The following is a 16,577-nucleotide window of genomic DNA, read 5'->3' on the forward strand; positions in this document are numbered from 1 at the left end:
ACTGATGATCTCAGGCAGTTTCTCACAGACTGTCAGAGAGTAAATGAGAAATGCAAGAGATCTTAGGGCCCCATCTTCCTGGCTAGTCTTCACGTTTGCATCTACTTTTTGGCTTTGGTGAGGTTTTAAAGGTTCTCTCCCAGACACACGAGAACAATCTCATGTATTCTGGTTTTACTGTTCTGGTCAAGGAATTTGGCTGAGATCTGTTACACTGAAACCACTATAAATTTGCCAGTCTTTAAGGACTTCGGACACTCTGAGACAAATTTTTCTCCTTCATGCTTTGGCTTAGTGTGTCCTTCCATAAAATCTTTCTGATGATCCAAAAGTAGCTTTGACTTTGCCATTACCCAGGAGGTCTGACAGAGCCAACCTTATGGACTTCAAGGTACAGAAATGGAAAGGAATAAAAACAACCTGATTATTTTGATGGGGTAACAGAGGGATAGCATCATTTCCCAGACCTGCATGGAACACCTATTACAAATGATCTAGTCAAGTTTTGCCAGAACCTGACTCCATGACTCAGTTTCACCTGTAACGAGGGGTGATTCATTGCTGCTGGCAAAGCAGTTAAGTGACAACAGTTACTTCTGCAACGTATGACATTGGAAGCTGGAACCTTATGTGTGAAATCTTATGTTACAAGATCGGGATGTTACAGCACATCAGCATGGCTGCTCTAACACTCCTGCTACTTACTGCACGCAGGTGTTATTGATACTTGTGGGTTGACCACAAGTTTGGTACTGACCTCAGGTGGTGAGTGTTTGAAGAGTGGCAGCACCCTTCATGAGCACTGAAGGCCTAGCAAATTAATACAGATGACATAAAAAAAAAAAAAATCAGGTTGTAGCATCTCAAAGAATGATTACCTCATACTGTATTCAATGCCCTTTGGCTGTCCAGCTGAAATAAGCTCATACTTATTACCATGGTGTTAATTTGGAGCCAGCTTTGGAGAAAGCTTTAATTTACACTTCTGGAGCTGCAAACGTCCCATAACCACACTGCACCTCTCAGCTCTATTGCTGCGATTTCAAATGCTTTTCTCCGTGAAACGAGAGTCACTTTGGCAACTATCACAGATGATAAAATTGTCCAGTTCAATGTACCAGGAGCAGCAAGGGGGGCTCAAATGCTTTGTCTCATTTCCTACAGTTAGTACTTAGAAGTAAAACTCGTTGTAATTAATGGTTTGCAAGCATTTCTTCTGCTCTTTAGTAAGGGAGATGTAACAACTTGGTTGTATTTTTGACCAGGAATGGTTACTGAGCTACAATTTCCTTCCAGCTAATGTTGCAAAATGAGCAGGATGTGCACTTGTTGACTTGAACGTCACTTTTCATGTAAGTTTTTGAAGTACACTATAGAAGTGTGTGAAAGGGGATAGCAACAGATTACACTTGCACTCATAGCCCTTGTTATTAAAATTACTTAATAAGGCTTAAACTTCAAGGTATAGAATTGGAAAGGAAGGAAAAAAATGACTTCAGGAGTACATATGTGCAGCCTCATCCAAATTTTTAGGCTTTTATGCCCAGTTTAAGATAGGGCTCAATTTATCATCGAGCGTTGAAGCACAGTGTACTGAAAGGTCCACTCAAAATGAAAAAGCTGATATATTTTGTTGCCCTGGCATAAATACTTCAGCCATGATAGATAAGAAGAAGTCCAAAGCTTTGTGCCACAGTAGTTCTTGTTTTTAAAATCCTTGGTTTGGGACACTGTTCAGTGTTTTTCTTTCTAAAGATCTTCTGAAATAAAAATTGTGTCATCCCTTAAAATCAACATAGTGCATTCTGAAAGGAATGCTTGTTATCCCATGTCAGCCAGTACGTATCCTACTCTTTTCACAATCCATTCTGAAAGGAAATTCCAAACATTATTGCAATCATTCACCAAAAGAAATTCCAGATGAAAAGCATTTATCTGTTAGAGAAAGAATAAAAGCAAATAAGTTTTTCGTATTGATTTTTGAGTATGTGTTTGAGAATGTGATTTAATGCCAGTACAAAGTGTGAACAGGGTGGCACAAGTTAAGACAACTAATGAGTTGCTTGCCTTCTGAAAACAATCAAAATTATACTTTATCGTTCAAGCAGAACATTAAGGCAAGTCATATCATACCATGATGAGTTCCTCCCACTCCTTTATTATCCTCTCCTTATTTCTTCTCTGAATCAAAGATATTTCCCAATAATCCACACCTACAATACTGTTTTATTATGTTTTGGACAGATTAATCCAGAAAGGAACAGTATTTCTCATTAACATGCAGACAAATTAGGGTTTCCATGAAGGACTTCTGGAACTTATTTTGAGATCTGGAAATAGAAAGGGTTGAGATTTCCAAGGTGCTCATTATTATAGAGAGGTTTGTGTTTTGTTTTGCTTTTTTTTTTTTCTCTCCCTGCTGTAGTGCAGTGCTGGTCATTTTATCTTTAGGGTGATTCCTATTTTTTGACGGAGTCCCATTTTATCTTGTGCCTCGATGACAGTGGCAGTGAAATAACCAAGAAGGCAGTCCAAGAGCTGTGCTGCAGCACCACGAACAAGAGATCAGGGCTGAGGAAGGCATAGGAATATCTTCTTTTGGCTTCCCCAAAGTTGTATGCCTCAAACTACATCTTAAGTGGTAGTAACGTGGCCTAGAAAATTACTTATTGTAATCCATGGTTTGAGACATCAGGCATGCTGCACAGGCAGGCAGATAACATCTGAAGGATTAGCAACAATTGCTCTAAAGCCTTAAAGAACTAAGGTGCCATCAAGTAAGTGGTAAGACAGCAGAATTATAAGACATCATGACATTTTTATTGCAGCAGGAAAGCTATTTTTATTAAGCCGTATACATTAACATGTAGATCATCTCATTTCTTGGCAAGTTCAGTCATGTTAGCTTTTCCTGCTAGCAGCCATGGGCGTAAATTAAGCAAGTGCTGGGCATCTCTACAACTATGCTCAATCCCTTAACCCTGACAGAAACCAACGAGGACATCAGGCACGCAGCACTGCTCATGAAGCAGTCAGATCATACTGTTTTTACTTCTCATTTACAAAGACTATCACAACTACCGCATTACAGCCGGAGCACTGGGCCGCATGTGGCTTCTGTAGGAGAAAAAGAAAACAAGCAGGCTGGAGGCAGAAGAGCAGTTGCGTAAGGCAAGCAACAGGTGCCTCACATCTTTCAGATCGTGAATATGTCTCCCAGTGATGTTTATCTGCAAAAGGCAGAGCAGCAAAATTGCATTTTGGCAGTTTTGCTGGGTCCTGTCCTCAGGCAGACGTGCCAGCCATGGCTTGTTTCAAAGTGAATCATTCCTTGTGGGGACATCCACCAGCCATTGTCATGTCATTTTACTTCGAGAGAGGAACTTTGTAATGACTTCCAGCAAGACAATAAACCCATACCACATCCTGTTGCAATCTTTGTGTTACATGGTGTCATCCTGGCCATCCTGTGTAAGAAGTCACTTCTGCACTAATGGCACGCAAACAAGGATGCCATCATTTTGAAACAGCGGTGGTGGTCCCTCCTCAAGGACAGCAGGGCAGCTTCCTGCCTAGGAGCTGTAATCAGTATTTTAACATTTCTGCTCATTGAGAGTGCTTTTCTTCTGAGAACGCAGCATTTTGCCACCTTTCTACCTAAGGTCCTGGTGTAGTTCATTAGCAAGTTCAGAGTAATTTTCTGTCCCTGTAAGAGGCTGCATTAGATCCTCTCTTTCAGCATAAACCCACAGGTCAGGAACAGCAGAGAGGGGACATATGCACGGTTTCTGACAGCACTTGTGCTCTTACCTGATGCCATCTGAGAGCGTTTAGTGCAGGGCTTACCGCAGGTTGCAAAACTCCAGCACCTGACCGCAAGCATCCCATTTTCCTAGCTCTTGAGGAGTATCAAGAACAGCATCCCCTTACCCACAGCAGGGCTTTTGCACACTGCCACAGCAGGGATGAATAATGCTGGCAGTGACTCAGCGTGCTCTGCACGCTGCCCGCTTGCAGAGCCACAGCTCTTCCAAGTCCACGGAGCCTTTCCACACCCTTCAGCACTCTTGCACAATCAGCTGCTAATGGCTACGGTCCTAAGCATCAACGAAGAAGCCAGAACTACAACACCAAGACCAGAACCTGAAGCTCCCATTCCAGTGTCGATGTTTGACTGGAGAAATTGTCTGAAATTCCCTCCGAAGACCCAAAAGAGCTTTGTGAAAAGAGAAAACAGGCATGTGTATTTACTGTCTAGTCCATATCTGGTATGGGTTAACATTCTACATGCAAGGTAACCCTTTGATATTTGAAGTCATACACTTGAATCTGCATATGGATACTTAGATAAATGACCTAATTTCCACATCTGCTCTGCATTTATAATTGCTGCTCAAGATGCTGGATATCTGTAACAGTAGTAATCAAGACAATTTAAGTACCTTGCTTAAGGAGTGCCCATGTAAGAACATGGGCCTATTAAAAATTTTCAGGTTAAGGCAAGTCCCTCATGAAATAAAAATGTTAAGAGCCACCCGGGACAAAATGAGTACTTCAATTACATTTATTGCATTTACATGATGTGAAACATTGATCAAGTCAGAGGAAAGACAATCATGTGCTTAAAGCGCTAACCTGGAACTCAGGTGATTTCAGTCCACCTCTTGGCTTCACTGGAGAGTTTTGAGACTGGGATTATTGGTCAGGGTAGGATCTGCAAAGATGCGACTGTCATCCTCTAGGGTGATTCCAGAGCAAATTAATTACATTTGAAGATTTAGGCTTTATTTCTTTGTGCCTGACTTCCCCACTGTAAGATTACCTAGCTGCATAGCTAGAAGCTGCCTGTCTCCCAGGACATGGATTTGAGTTACCACAGTTCTTTTCCAGAGGTTTGGAAAAAGAAACACTCTAAGGCTTACAGCATGAAGAAATGTTAGTTTAAAGGCCATGAGAATTCAACGATTAATGTTTTTATTTTAGCGAAATGTGTGCACCTTTAAAAATGGGAAGAGGGGATTGCTGTAGGTTATGTGATTAAATGAATGATTAACAAAGTTCTTAGAAATAACAGGTACAGACTTCAGACAAGGCAAGTAAATCTAGGTTTTCTTTTTGCAGGCATAGAATTTGTGAGTTATCAAGTAGAATTTAAGATTTCTGGAAGACCTTTGAAAAACACCACCCTCATTCTATCTGTTGTGCTTGAAAATAGGCAGCTTAACAGTATGAGCTTAACTTTAACACTTTAGGCATTTGAACATTTTCAAATTGAAGCTGAGTATGGGGTTTAGTAATGCAAAAGCTTGTTTTCTTGCTTTCTACAATCTGTCTACCTTACAGTCCTCTAGGAAGGATTCCAGCAATACCTTTCACCCTCACTGCATTTAATAAACTAACACAAAAAATAATATTTATGTTGGATTATGGTTTTGCTCCACACCTTAGAGCAAGAAAATTTAGCTACAGCTGACACCCTATTTTTCATTACAACCTGTTTTGTTTTCACAGTAATGGCAGCGATAGACACTAGATGGAAGCTGAATTTCCTTCTAGAAACTGAATCAGGTCAAATGTAGGATTTCGATGACTTATTTCTCTTTTGCATTACTTGACCTGATACATGATTGGAGATTACAAGGGTTTTATTCATCCCACTGAAGTCACTGGGATGGTTTCCCTACTGCAGTATTCACTTGTGAAATCTAAGATTTTTTTCCATTGTCTCACATGCCTTAAGAATATCATTTAAGTTAAAAAGTATGAAAAGGATTTTGGGCCGGTATGTGACTTGGTGCACATTTCAAATGCATAGCCATTAAAGATATTTATGACTACCCTGTAGCCTTGCATAAGTCCTACCACCACTGCCATTTCTACAGCATCAAATTCCTTTTAAATACACACGACTCAGTGGTCCTTTTGAAGTTTTTATTGTTCTCTCTCAGAGCGTGTAAGATAAGCAAACATAACAGGGGTCCAGCTGTGAAAGGAGCATTATATTCCACTGTAATCTTTTACTTCAAAAAGCCTGAGATCATACTCTACAGAAGTAGACATCATTAAAGAGATGTTTTAGGATGGTATTGACTGAAGGAAATTATTAGTAACACTGGAAATAAACAGAATCCACTTGAGTGTTTCTTTATATAAACATGGATTGCAAAGTAAAGAGTCTTCCCGGTTATTATTTGAATTCCAATATATAAATATCTTCTTTTTCCAGTTAATATCTAGCGTGAAACTGCAACCAGACACTAGCATCAGGAATCAGGGCTTAAATGTAGTAAAGCAAGTCAAGAACACATTGATATGAGGCCCCGAGAGCCAGCTGCTCCCCAGGGAATACGGAGCCAAGTACAAGAACCCAGCAGGCAGGACAGGAGCCTCACTGCCCACACCCCATCCCACCATAACTGAACAAGGTGAGCCTGAGCCAGGCAGGCCCAGAGATCACAGCCAGGTTCAACCCAGAGTCGAGATCATGGCAATAAACTAAGTCCAAGGTCAAAGGGGAAAGTCAGTTCACAGCACAGGGGAGCAGCACAACACAGTCCCTGACCATACAGGTCCACAGATGATGCTGAACAAGACACCTACCAGGAAACAGCTAAAGCACCAAAACCAGAGCTTAAATGAGCTTCAGGGCCCCTGAGCATGGGGGTGTGTATGGAGGAGGCTGCAGATGAGGCCAGTCAAGGCTATTAAGGCCAATTAAAATCATAGAATCATTAAGGTTGGAATAGACCTCCAAGATCACTGGCACCCTCAGAGCCCCCGAGAGCAGGCAATCCATGGTGCAATGAGACCACTAATGCTAGAAAAGCTGTTTTGGCCTGCTAGTCATTGTTAGAGGGGTTTAATGAGGTTCTTGAAGGACTCAGCTGGAAATACTGAAGGAGCAAATCTTCTAAAGGAACAAAAAGCTGTAACAGTCAACAGCATTTCTTCCCTCAGCTATAGAGTAGGAAATTTCAAGTTTCAGCTTTAGAAGGGACCTCTGTGCTTTTCCTGAAGGCTTGCTTTCTTCCCCAGTCTAATAAACAGAAATAAAATTCAAACTAAATCATTTCTGAAAAGCAAGGGAAAACTACAGAGGTTTTTCTTCCAGTTCTGGCACACCAGTAAAGACCTCTCAGAATCTCTTTGCCTCCCATCTTCAAACAGCAGCCAAGCTGTAGATATATTGCTTTATTTGAATTGTATCCAGTACACACCTCTCAGTGTAAACAGTCCTTTACTCTGTGAGGATACCTGCCCAGTGCCAGATGTTGAAGGGATTTTTAATCACAAGTGCTTCCTATGGGCTTGATCTCGTGTCCTTTGTCACCAGTGGCAAAACTTCCTAGCGCTGTTTCATGGTCCAGTTGTTGGCTGCGGATGCCTTTGGTTTTGCTGAAAGCTCAGAAGTGCCACTAGTCATGAGGTTTTAGACTGAATTTATTCACATTGCCCAATGAGAGGTGTTACCTAGAGGCAGCTTGTTAGCACTAATACCCATTGCTCACTTCTTTTTTTTCTAGGTCAATGGCTTCTACTGTTGTAGCAGAAAACAAAAAAAGCTGAAGCACGTGCCCCAAGACATGGTGCAGAAAGAGATGAAGCATTTTTCCCCACATTTGGTAAGATATTTATTTTTGAGCAAGACACAACAGTACATTAACAGGACATTTTGATAACACCAAAAGTGTCGTCAATTAAATGAATGTGAAAAATGAAAAATGTAGAATGCCTGAAATATGATCCCACTTCCCCTGGAGATTTTCAATTGTATGTTTAAAAGCTTTGCAACCTATTTTAAGGGTCTGCCCCAATACAAGGACTAAATTGGTTTCTTTAGGATTGCTTTGAACCAAAGTAGAGAACGATCCGATGTCCATGTAATTTTCACAATGTGACAAAGAGGTGCTCACGTTCTATTTTATGAGAAATATCATCATTTATGATACAATATTGAAAGCAATAAGCAGCGACAAGTTACTGCACGCATAGACAAACCACCCAGGAAATAGCAAGCTGTTGAGAGTTCTCTTTTCCACACAGGTGCTCCATTGTATTGTAAAGCCTGTTCTGGAGTTTGTGCATGCAGTGTTTTTGCTGTGTCAGTTTCAGGCACATCCACCTGGTCCTGGAAGTTCAGATTATCCTTACGGGTCATAACCAGTAAGAAGCTTATGTTTACTAGAGAGACACGTCACACATCAGCCTCAGTGACTGGTGTATAATTGGGAGGATCTCGCCACATCTAAACCTCTAGCAGGTGATCCCATGCTGGCAAACCTCCTAAGGACAGCAGCACACCACTATCTCAATAATTTTGTGCTCATAGATCCAGCAGGCAAGAGCTCAGTGCTACATACAGTACTGGGACCTATCTTGTTTAATATCTTTATTGACGACCTAGATGAGGGGATTGAGTGTACCCTCAGTAAGTTTGCAGATGACACCATGTTGGGAGGTAGTGTCGATCTGCCTGAGGGTAGGGTGGCCCTTCAGAGGGATCTGGATAGGCTGGACTGCTGGGCTGAGGTTTAACAAGGCCAAGTGCCGGGTCCTGCACTTTGACCACAATAACCCCATGCAGCGCTATAGGCTTGGGGCAGAGTGGCTAGAAGACTGTGAAGAGGAAAGGGACCTGGGAATGTTGATCAATGCTCGGCTGAACATGATCCGGCAGTGTGCCCAGGTGGCCAACAAGACCAATTGCATCCTGGCCTGTATCAGGAATAGTGTAGCCAGCAGGAGCAGGGAGGTGATCATTCCCCTGTACTCGGCTCTGGTGAGGCCACACCTCGAGTACTGCGTTCAGTTTTGGGCCCCTCACTACATGAAGGACATTGAGACCCTGGAGTGTACCCAGAGTAGGGCAACAAAACTGGTATGGGGTCTGGAGCACAAGTCTTATGAGGAGCAGCTGAGGGAGCTGGGATTGTTTAGGCTGGAGAAGAGGAGGCTCAGGGGAGACCTCATTGCACTCTACAACTTCCTGAAGGGAGGTTGTGATGAGGAAGGGGTTGGCCTCTTCTCTCAGATAACTAATGATAGGACTCAAGGAAATGGCCACAAGTTGTGCCTAGGGAGATTTAGATTAGATATCAGGATAAATTCATTCTCTCAAAGAGTGGCCAGGCATTGGAACAGCCTGCCCAGGGAGGTGGTGGAGTCACCGTCCCTCGCTGTGTTCAAGAAGCGCCTGGACAAGGTGCTACGAGATATGATTTAGTAGCTTTGTGGGTAGTAGTGGTGATACAAGGATGGTTGGACTAGATGATCCTGTAGGTCCTCTCCAACCTTGTGTTTCTATACGACTGCAGCATCTGACAGGAGGATATTTAGCCTCTTAGCAGTCTAGCCACTCATTCATCTGAAAGATCAACAAAAGGATATTTACCTATTCACAACAATGGCAGAAGCAGCTTCGTGCATTTCTGACAGAAAAGCCTACAATGAACATTATTTGTTCAGGCCTCAGCATTTTTACTCCAGATTATTTGCTTTAGTAGTACTTGGCCTTGCTAGGAATATTTGGATTTCTCTTTGCAAGTGCTTCATAGACTGTAGTATCATTTAGCTTTGTACATGACCATTTATTTATTTATTTATTTTTGCCACTGAACCACGGTAGAGCTTGTAACTGAAGGTGAACATCTCATGGCCTTACTCCGCTATTATTTCTTGCCCATGAAGATCTCCTGATGTCCTTGACTATGGCCTCCTATCCGCATCAGCTCCCCCAGCCTCAAACTCAACACAGGTACCCCTTTGGTAGGGAAGTGTTAAGTATGGGTCTTCAGGTGCAGCCAGCTGGCTACCGGTGTGCTGGGGAGAGCTTATGACCCATGTATCCAAGTCTGTCCTCTCCTGCCCTCTTCTCTGGCCCAGTCACCACAGTAAAATGCAGCACAATAAGTGTAATTATAGCACTTCTTAAAGCAACCTCATTAGGAAGTCAAATTTTAGGAACCTCATTAGGTTCAAATTTTAGGACCTCATTAGGAAGTCAAGTTTTTCCCCCACAGATATTTTAGCCAGGAGCACCCTGCTCCCAGAAACCCACTCAAAGTTTTATCTCCCACCGTTTCTTTGGTCGAATAAAAACAAGGTAAGCAATTCCCAGCTCTGTCGTAGTGAGTGCAGGCCTTTACACCGCAGGAGAAACGCGTGTAGCCCTTTCCGCGGTTCCTTTACCCTCCCTGTGGGTCCAGGCAGGCCCACAGTTCCACCTTGAGGCCAAGTCAGACACAGCAGCCTTTTGTCACTGACATTCAGAGCTTGCCCTTAATGGCAAGAAGCAGTCCAACACCAAGTCCAAAATCTTAGTCTAGCCACGCACTTTTCTAGCATGTTGAGTTCATTCCACCTGACCATTATTTGTGTGCAAGATTCTGCTCTTGCCCCGGAAGCTATGGCTGTTGTGACTGTAGTTGTGCCCCACCATTATCCCCAGCTGTCATCACATTACTGTTATTAGATCCGATCCTATATCCTCAAAAGGCCACTGATGGGAGACTTAATTGATACATGCTGTAAAGTACTTACAGCATCTAACTTAGCTTCTTGAACTGGAAGTTTTTCTTTTCCTTATGGACTTCAGGTCAAAGAGCATATGCCCCCAAGTAGAGCTGTGGGACTCAGACCAGCTCTTTGATAAGAAAAGAGACTACTGGATCCTGCCTTCTGTTTCTGATATTTTATTCTTCTACATCCACCCTTTCTCCTCTCCTTTACTGAGGAATATGTGGTGGACACTGATTTCCTCCAGGAAAATATCAGAAAAAGTACCCATATCACCTGGGTCCTCTGCCTGCCCACCCACCAATTCATACTGACACCCGAGGAGGTCCCAGTCCACAGCTTTCCCAAACAGAAGCTTTGTTAACCCTTTGCCCATGTTATAGGTTTAGCCCCCAATTCACTGACTCATCTTCATTCTTTTCTGCTAATTTGCTTCATCCAGGCAAATGACTTAATGGTCTGTAATTTCCCAGACTCACAGAAGACTTAGTTTCAAACTGGGCTTCTAGCTGCCATTTTCAAGTCTGGTACCAAGATTGGTTTAAGTCAGGGTTCTGGCATCTGGGGGTTGTATCTACATATTGCATATACCAAACTTCATATTCCTTTCATCTTTTCTGTATTTGATGTTTCTTTAAATTTTGAAAGCTACTTTTAGAAAGGTCTAATAGCCTCATTAACAGTTTAATTACACAGGCTTTTAAAACATCTTCCAACACAAACAACTTATTTTTTCCTGAACTACAAAGAGCCACTAGAGCATTCTCAGCAGTGCCTTTTACTCTGATACACAGATGCTGACAGGCCTGACAACCCCTCAACCAGCAGAGAACAATTTTATTCCAGCTTTGCCAAGTGAAATACAAGCTTCTGTCAAGAATAACTCTATCAGCCAAGTAGCATCCTTGGGGCCGCACCACCTCGTGGTGTTTTTACTCCACTGCATCTTTATTAACCAAGGGTTACAGGGCAGGTATTACTCAAAACCTCATAGGTGTTTCCCTGTGTTATTTTGTTGACAGAAATTAGATAAGATGGTTAGTATTAGTACTTATATTGGAATGGCATTTCTGTTTCTTTAGAGACCAGCACAAAGGCTCAAATGTATAATCAGGAGCTTTCATCATCTAAAGAGTGAATAAAATGAAGAAATAAGAAACAAGACCAATGTAGGAAAGTAGTTAACATATCACATTATTTTTGTTAGTATATAGCACTTAGATTAATCTTTTGAATTCAATACCCTTTTCTGAGTTAATATATCAAAGAAGGCTTGCAGTAAGATATTTTTCTGAAAATGGACTTGAATGAAAATAGAAAAAAAATCAGAAAGCAGCAGGGTAAACAACCTAAGTGAGAACTGACAGAAACTTCGAATTTCACAAGAACCTCTGACAAAAAAAGTCTTTTTTTTTTTCATCTGGCTGCTACATTGCACTTGTATTCATTTTACAAGAGAAACTTCAAGTTCAAACATTTTAATTCCAAAGATATGTTTGCATGGATACTACATTCAGACCAAAAAATAAAAAATCCCTTCTGAACATGCTTTTACAGCAAATGATCAAAATTACTATTATACTGTAATGCAGAGCCCCATCAGTTTACATAAGTGTTGCAGATATGTGCACAATGACCACAGATTTAAGCTCCAGGATACAAAGAACTTGAAATTCATTGATTTGAGTGTCTTAGCTCAACCATTTTTAATTATATTTGATGCTATGCTTGTGTTTTGTGATAAGAAGACAAAAAGCACAGGTAAAGTGAAGTCCTTTAAATGAATACACCACAGATGTTATGTCCAGCATTGCAGTCCCAGTCACCCTGGAAGATGGAGCAGAGCAAGAGCAATGCGTCATGCAAATCCCAGGTGCACATTTTGCTGTAGAAACCACAAGAGGCCAGTGCAAGCTCACCGTATGGGGCTGCAGGTTGCCTGCAGCACAAGCCCAGCTAACAATAGCAGACACCCTGCCTCACTGCTTCCCTGACACTGATTTGGGCTTACTACACCTCTTGGTCACCCCAGCTGCAAAGCAAGTCCCCTTGTACCTTAGCATAACAAGCCAGGCAGAACCACAGATTGTAGCCATGTTGAACCACACATCCAGTTACCAGGCAAGATTACAGTGATGATGCAGGTCTGAAAAATCCACACAGGTCAAAATCAGGTCACATAGCAATTGCCCACTTAAGTCTACAACAACATCAAAGGAAGTCAGTCTACATATCACAATCAATAGGATCTACAGCTAAATGCAAACATTACTATGACCAAGACAGAGACAAACCCTTCTATAACACAGCTCAGCAAAAAGAACAAAGGCCCCTCAATTTGATCTTAAATAGGGTCTTGGACCAAAGGTCAGGGATCAGGGGTGGGGAGATCCCAGGTAAGGCGGATCAGGGTCATGAAGGCCAATTGTTGCTGTTAGAGCCCTAATACTGAACGAGATCATACTTTTCATTTTGCAGCGTGGAGTTATGCATGTGTTTGCTGTGCAGAGTCCATTATGCTGGCAAAAAGTATATTCTGAACCAGGCAGGGCCTTGCCCATTGCTGCGGAGTGGACAAAGCAGAAGGATCCAGCCCCAGAGGAATATCACCACTAATGACATTTCAGGTAACAAAGGCAGCTGTCTGTGAACAACAGAGCGCTGTCCCTTTTCAAAAGTACTGTTGTTATTTAAGTGCAAATTGATGATGTCCTATGCCAAGGCAGTGATACCAGGCTGAACGTTCAGATGACTATTGTAGAAAGGACCAGTGGTCTAGGAGTCCTCAATTTCAGGGTATTTTAGTAGATATTCCTTCATTTCTCACAAAGGTCTCTGAAATTCTGACATTTATTGCTGTAAAGCAAAGGCATAAAAACTTAGTGCCAGCTCCTACCGCACTGCCAGACTGACTGCAACAGAAGCACACAGGGACCCAAGAGGATCTGTGCAGCTACAGGGTGCTCTGGAAGCATTCTGCTTCCCATTTACATGCCTCCGGTAATGCTGGACATTTACCGCTCAGATGCGGTTCCCATTTCTTCAATATCTTTTGCATAAAATTTCACGCCTGAAATTGCTTCCATTCCTGCACCTGTTTGAACCTGTGCTTTCTGCACAAAGCAGGGGGAGTATACCATTCAACTTACAGTCCTAAAGACACTCCCGTTTCTCTATAGCTTTTTGATTTTTCTCTCTAGCTGATTGAACTTTCTCTAGTAAGGCGCTGCCTGTGTCCCCCAGCAGCCCATGGTTTCCTGAGGTGAGAACTGCCTCCTGCAAGCGTGGTACATTTTCCTGGTGTGGAGTGCACAGTGGAAGCTGGGACAGCACAGTCCCAGAGTCTGAATTTGCATTTCCAGTGGGCAGCTTTTTCAGATTTTTCACTTGCAGGGACATGTGTACGGGCTGGAAGCAAGGGATCACCCTCAGGGCTGAGTGACAGTTCCAGATGGATCAAATTCCAGACTGGAAGACACACCCTCTGAACAACTGCGTAGGGAAGAATCTTTCCAGAATTTCAGCATTTCCTGAATGGCTATTGATTTGTTTATGTTGCTTTACACAGGAGCATAGTTCATAGTCCAAATCAGAGAGTAATTTTACATGCTGCTGTGTTCCATCTGCCTCCGTTGTCATCTGGCTTTATTGTTCCAAAGCACCTCTCAACCAGGAAGATATTCACATGTCCTCAACAATGAGATCAAATTTTAGCCTTGTTAATTCCTGTGAAACTCTAGCATGGGTTGTAAACATATTAGCCATGCACTGAGAGAAGATCTAGCACTTCAGAGTTAGAAACACTATTGTGTCATCCAACACCACCGAAATGCCACCGCCTCTGCTGTAGAGCTGGCACGTAACTGCCTGCCATAGCACACAGCACTCACTGTGCTCCAGGACCCTACTTAGAAGAGTTTGGGCCCTGGATAGCTGAACGAGAAGAAAAATGCGATCCATAAGGTCAAACGCTTGAAAGAATAAGAAATGACACAGTAAGTATGTAAATGTATTTATTCTTTGCAAAGGATGCTAGAATGGTTATTTGGTATTGTAATCAGAAAGCAGAATTGTGCAAGGACAGAACGACAGAAGGGATTCCTAACAAGCAGTTACGGTGTCTACGAGGTGATTTTCTGCAAGTAGAGTGAGTAAAGGTGAGGAATGTCTTAGTGTCAGAGGGAAGATTTTCTTAAAGAGAACTGAAGAGTCACAGAGGTCTCTTCAGGACACCAGACATGAGGCAGAACTTCACGGAGTCAGCCCCATCTGTTTTGCTTTGTACTCTGCCCTTCACAGTGCTCTCTGTGCTCATGTGAGATTTTAAAGAGTAAAATAATAAATAAAGGTGAGAGATGCTTATAGTTCATCTGTTTTACTGTCTGTTTAGATATCTAATGTGGTACAAAAGGTAAAAAGTTGGTTCTTTCTCCAAACACTTTTTATGGTGTACTTCAGGGATTATGAAGTCAATAGTCAGTATGAAAATGAAAGCTTTTAAGTCTCACATTTCATGTGGTAGCTTCCCAGCAGCTTGGTGTATCATTCAAGTTACTTGTGCTTAGCGGCACACAATGAAGAACTGTGCGCTGTGCAGAGACCCCAGGACGCAATGCGAAGAATGTCTGCGCTGCACAGCAGCACTGAGCAAGGGAGCGTGGGCTGCTCAGATGCAGAGGCAGGCTGCAATTGCTGTGCATTCCCTCCATGTGAGAGAGCTACTTGCCATGCTATTCCTTTTCAACCTGGACACTTTCATTGCACAAGGTGTTATTATGTATATTAGGCTATATGAAACTGCTTTCAGTGCGCTTTGCTGCAACAGCAAACTCTGTCCTCATCTGTACAGGAGAAGCTGTGGTGTGTAATGGCTCTTTAAGAAAATCTGACTTGCTTCTAGAACAGGTGCTTGAACAAATGACTTAGAAGAAGTGTCAGTATGTTCTTCATACTTTTTATCGGGGTACCTGACCTGAGAAGATAATGGGGTAGCTGATCTCTTTCTGGGTGACTTGTGGTTCAATCTCCTAGATCTCCTAGTGACACTGTGTCTACTAAGAGGTTATTTTCCTTCAGTATTGATGAAGTTTCATCATTTTATGCCATCAGGAAATTTGGTCGAGTAAATTAGAGTCATGTAAAATATGGAGGAGATAACAAATACCTTTATATCACGTTTTTTAATAAAATTAATTTATAATCTCAGTAAAACATCTGCAGTTTCCCCATCTTGTTTTGTCCTAGATAACTAGTAATAGGACAAGAGGAGTGGACTCAAGTTGCGCCTGGGGAGATTTAGATTAGATATCAGGAAAAACTTTTTCTCTCAAAGAGTGGTCAGGCACAGGAATGGCCTGCCCAGGGAGGTGGTGGAGTCACCGTCCCTCATGGTGTTCAAGAAGCGCCTGGACAAGGTGCTACGAGATATGATTTAGTAGCTTAGTGGGTAGTATTAGATGGTTGAACTAGATGATCTTGCAGGTCCTTTCCAACCCCATGTTTCTATGATTCTGTGATTTTCTTGAAGTTTGTAAGTTCTTATAATGCTGGGTAGCAAGGTCGTCAGTCTTTGTTCATGTTGCTTCCACTTGGTGTCCCTATGCAGAATGTCTGAAGAAAATATATTTTCTGTTGACAAGTATGAACGGAATGATGTCTAGAAATCTGGACTACTTTTTTTATCCACTAAAGTATTTACATAAATGATGACAAGGTGTTTACATGAATGCTCTCTCACCCATATCCAACCTAACATTAAACTAATTTAACATTAGGAGGTTTTTTGATTCATAAGTATGGTTCAGCTTCAATCACTATGAAGCAGCAATATTTATCTTATTTTAGTAGTATGCTGCACTATATCTTGGTAGTACAGCGTATAGTAGTGACACTCCTGAAATGCAGTTTACTTTCAAATATATCTTGCATTTTACAGAGAAAAAAAAAAACAAAACTTGCTGCTGAGCTCTTCTGTGAAATTTGCCAGAGACTTGCATGTGCTCAGGGTATTTTTAAAATGAGCAGAAAAGAGTGGACAGTCCACGTTATGACTCAGCTTCTTT

General features: G+C 42.0%; 1 protein-coding gene across 4 annotated transcripts in view; it reads left to right on the top strand.

Moving 5' to 3' along the window:
* RASSF6 (Ras association domain family member 6) overlaps positions 1 to 16,577 on the top strand; it is a 133,500-nt gene that overhangs the window by 93,773 nt on the left and 23,150 nt on the right. For 3 of the 4 annotated variants that reach the window (XM_083836080.1, XM_083836082.1, XM_083836081.1), the window contains 2 exons: positions 7,524 to 7,622; positions 12,994 to 13,142. The gene's annotated coding sequence lies outside the window, so the exon portion shown is untranslated. Of the gene's footprint in view, positions 1 to 7,523; positions 7,623 to 12,993; positions 13,143 to 14,118; positions 14,511 to 16,577 lie in introns of those variants that run through there. The other variant, XM_083836078.1, reaches the window with a different exon arrangement.

Source organism: Anser anser (genome assembly GCF_964211835.1).
Source record: "Anser anser genome assembly, chromosome: 4".
NCBI classification, from domain to species: Eukaryota; Metazoa; Chordata; class Aves; order Anseriformes; family Anatidae; genus Anser; species Anser anser.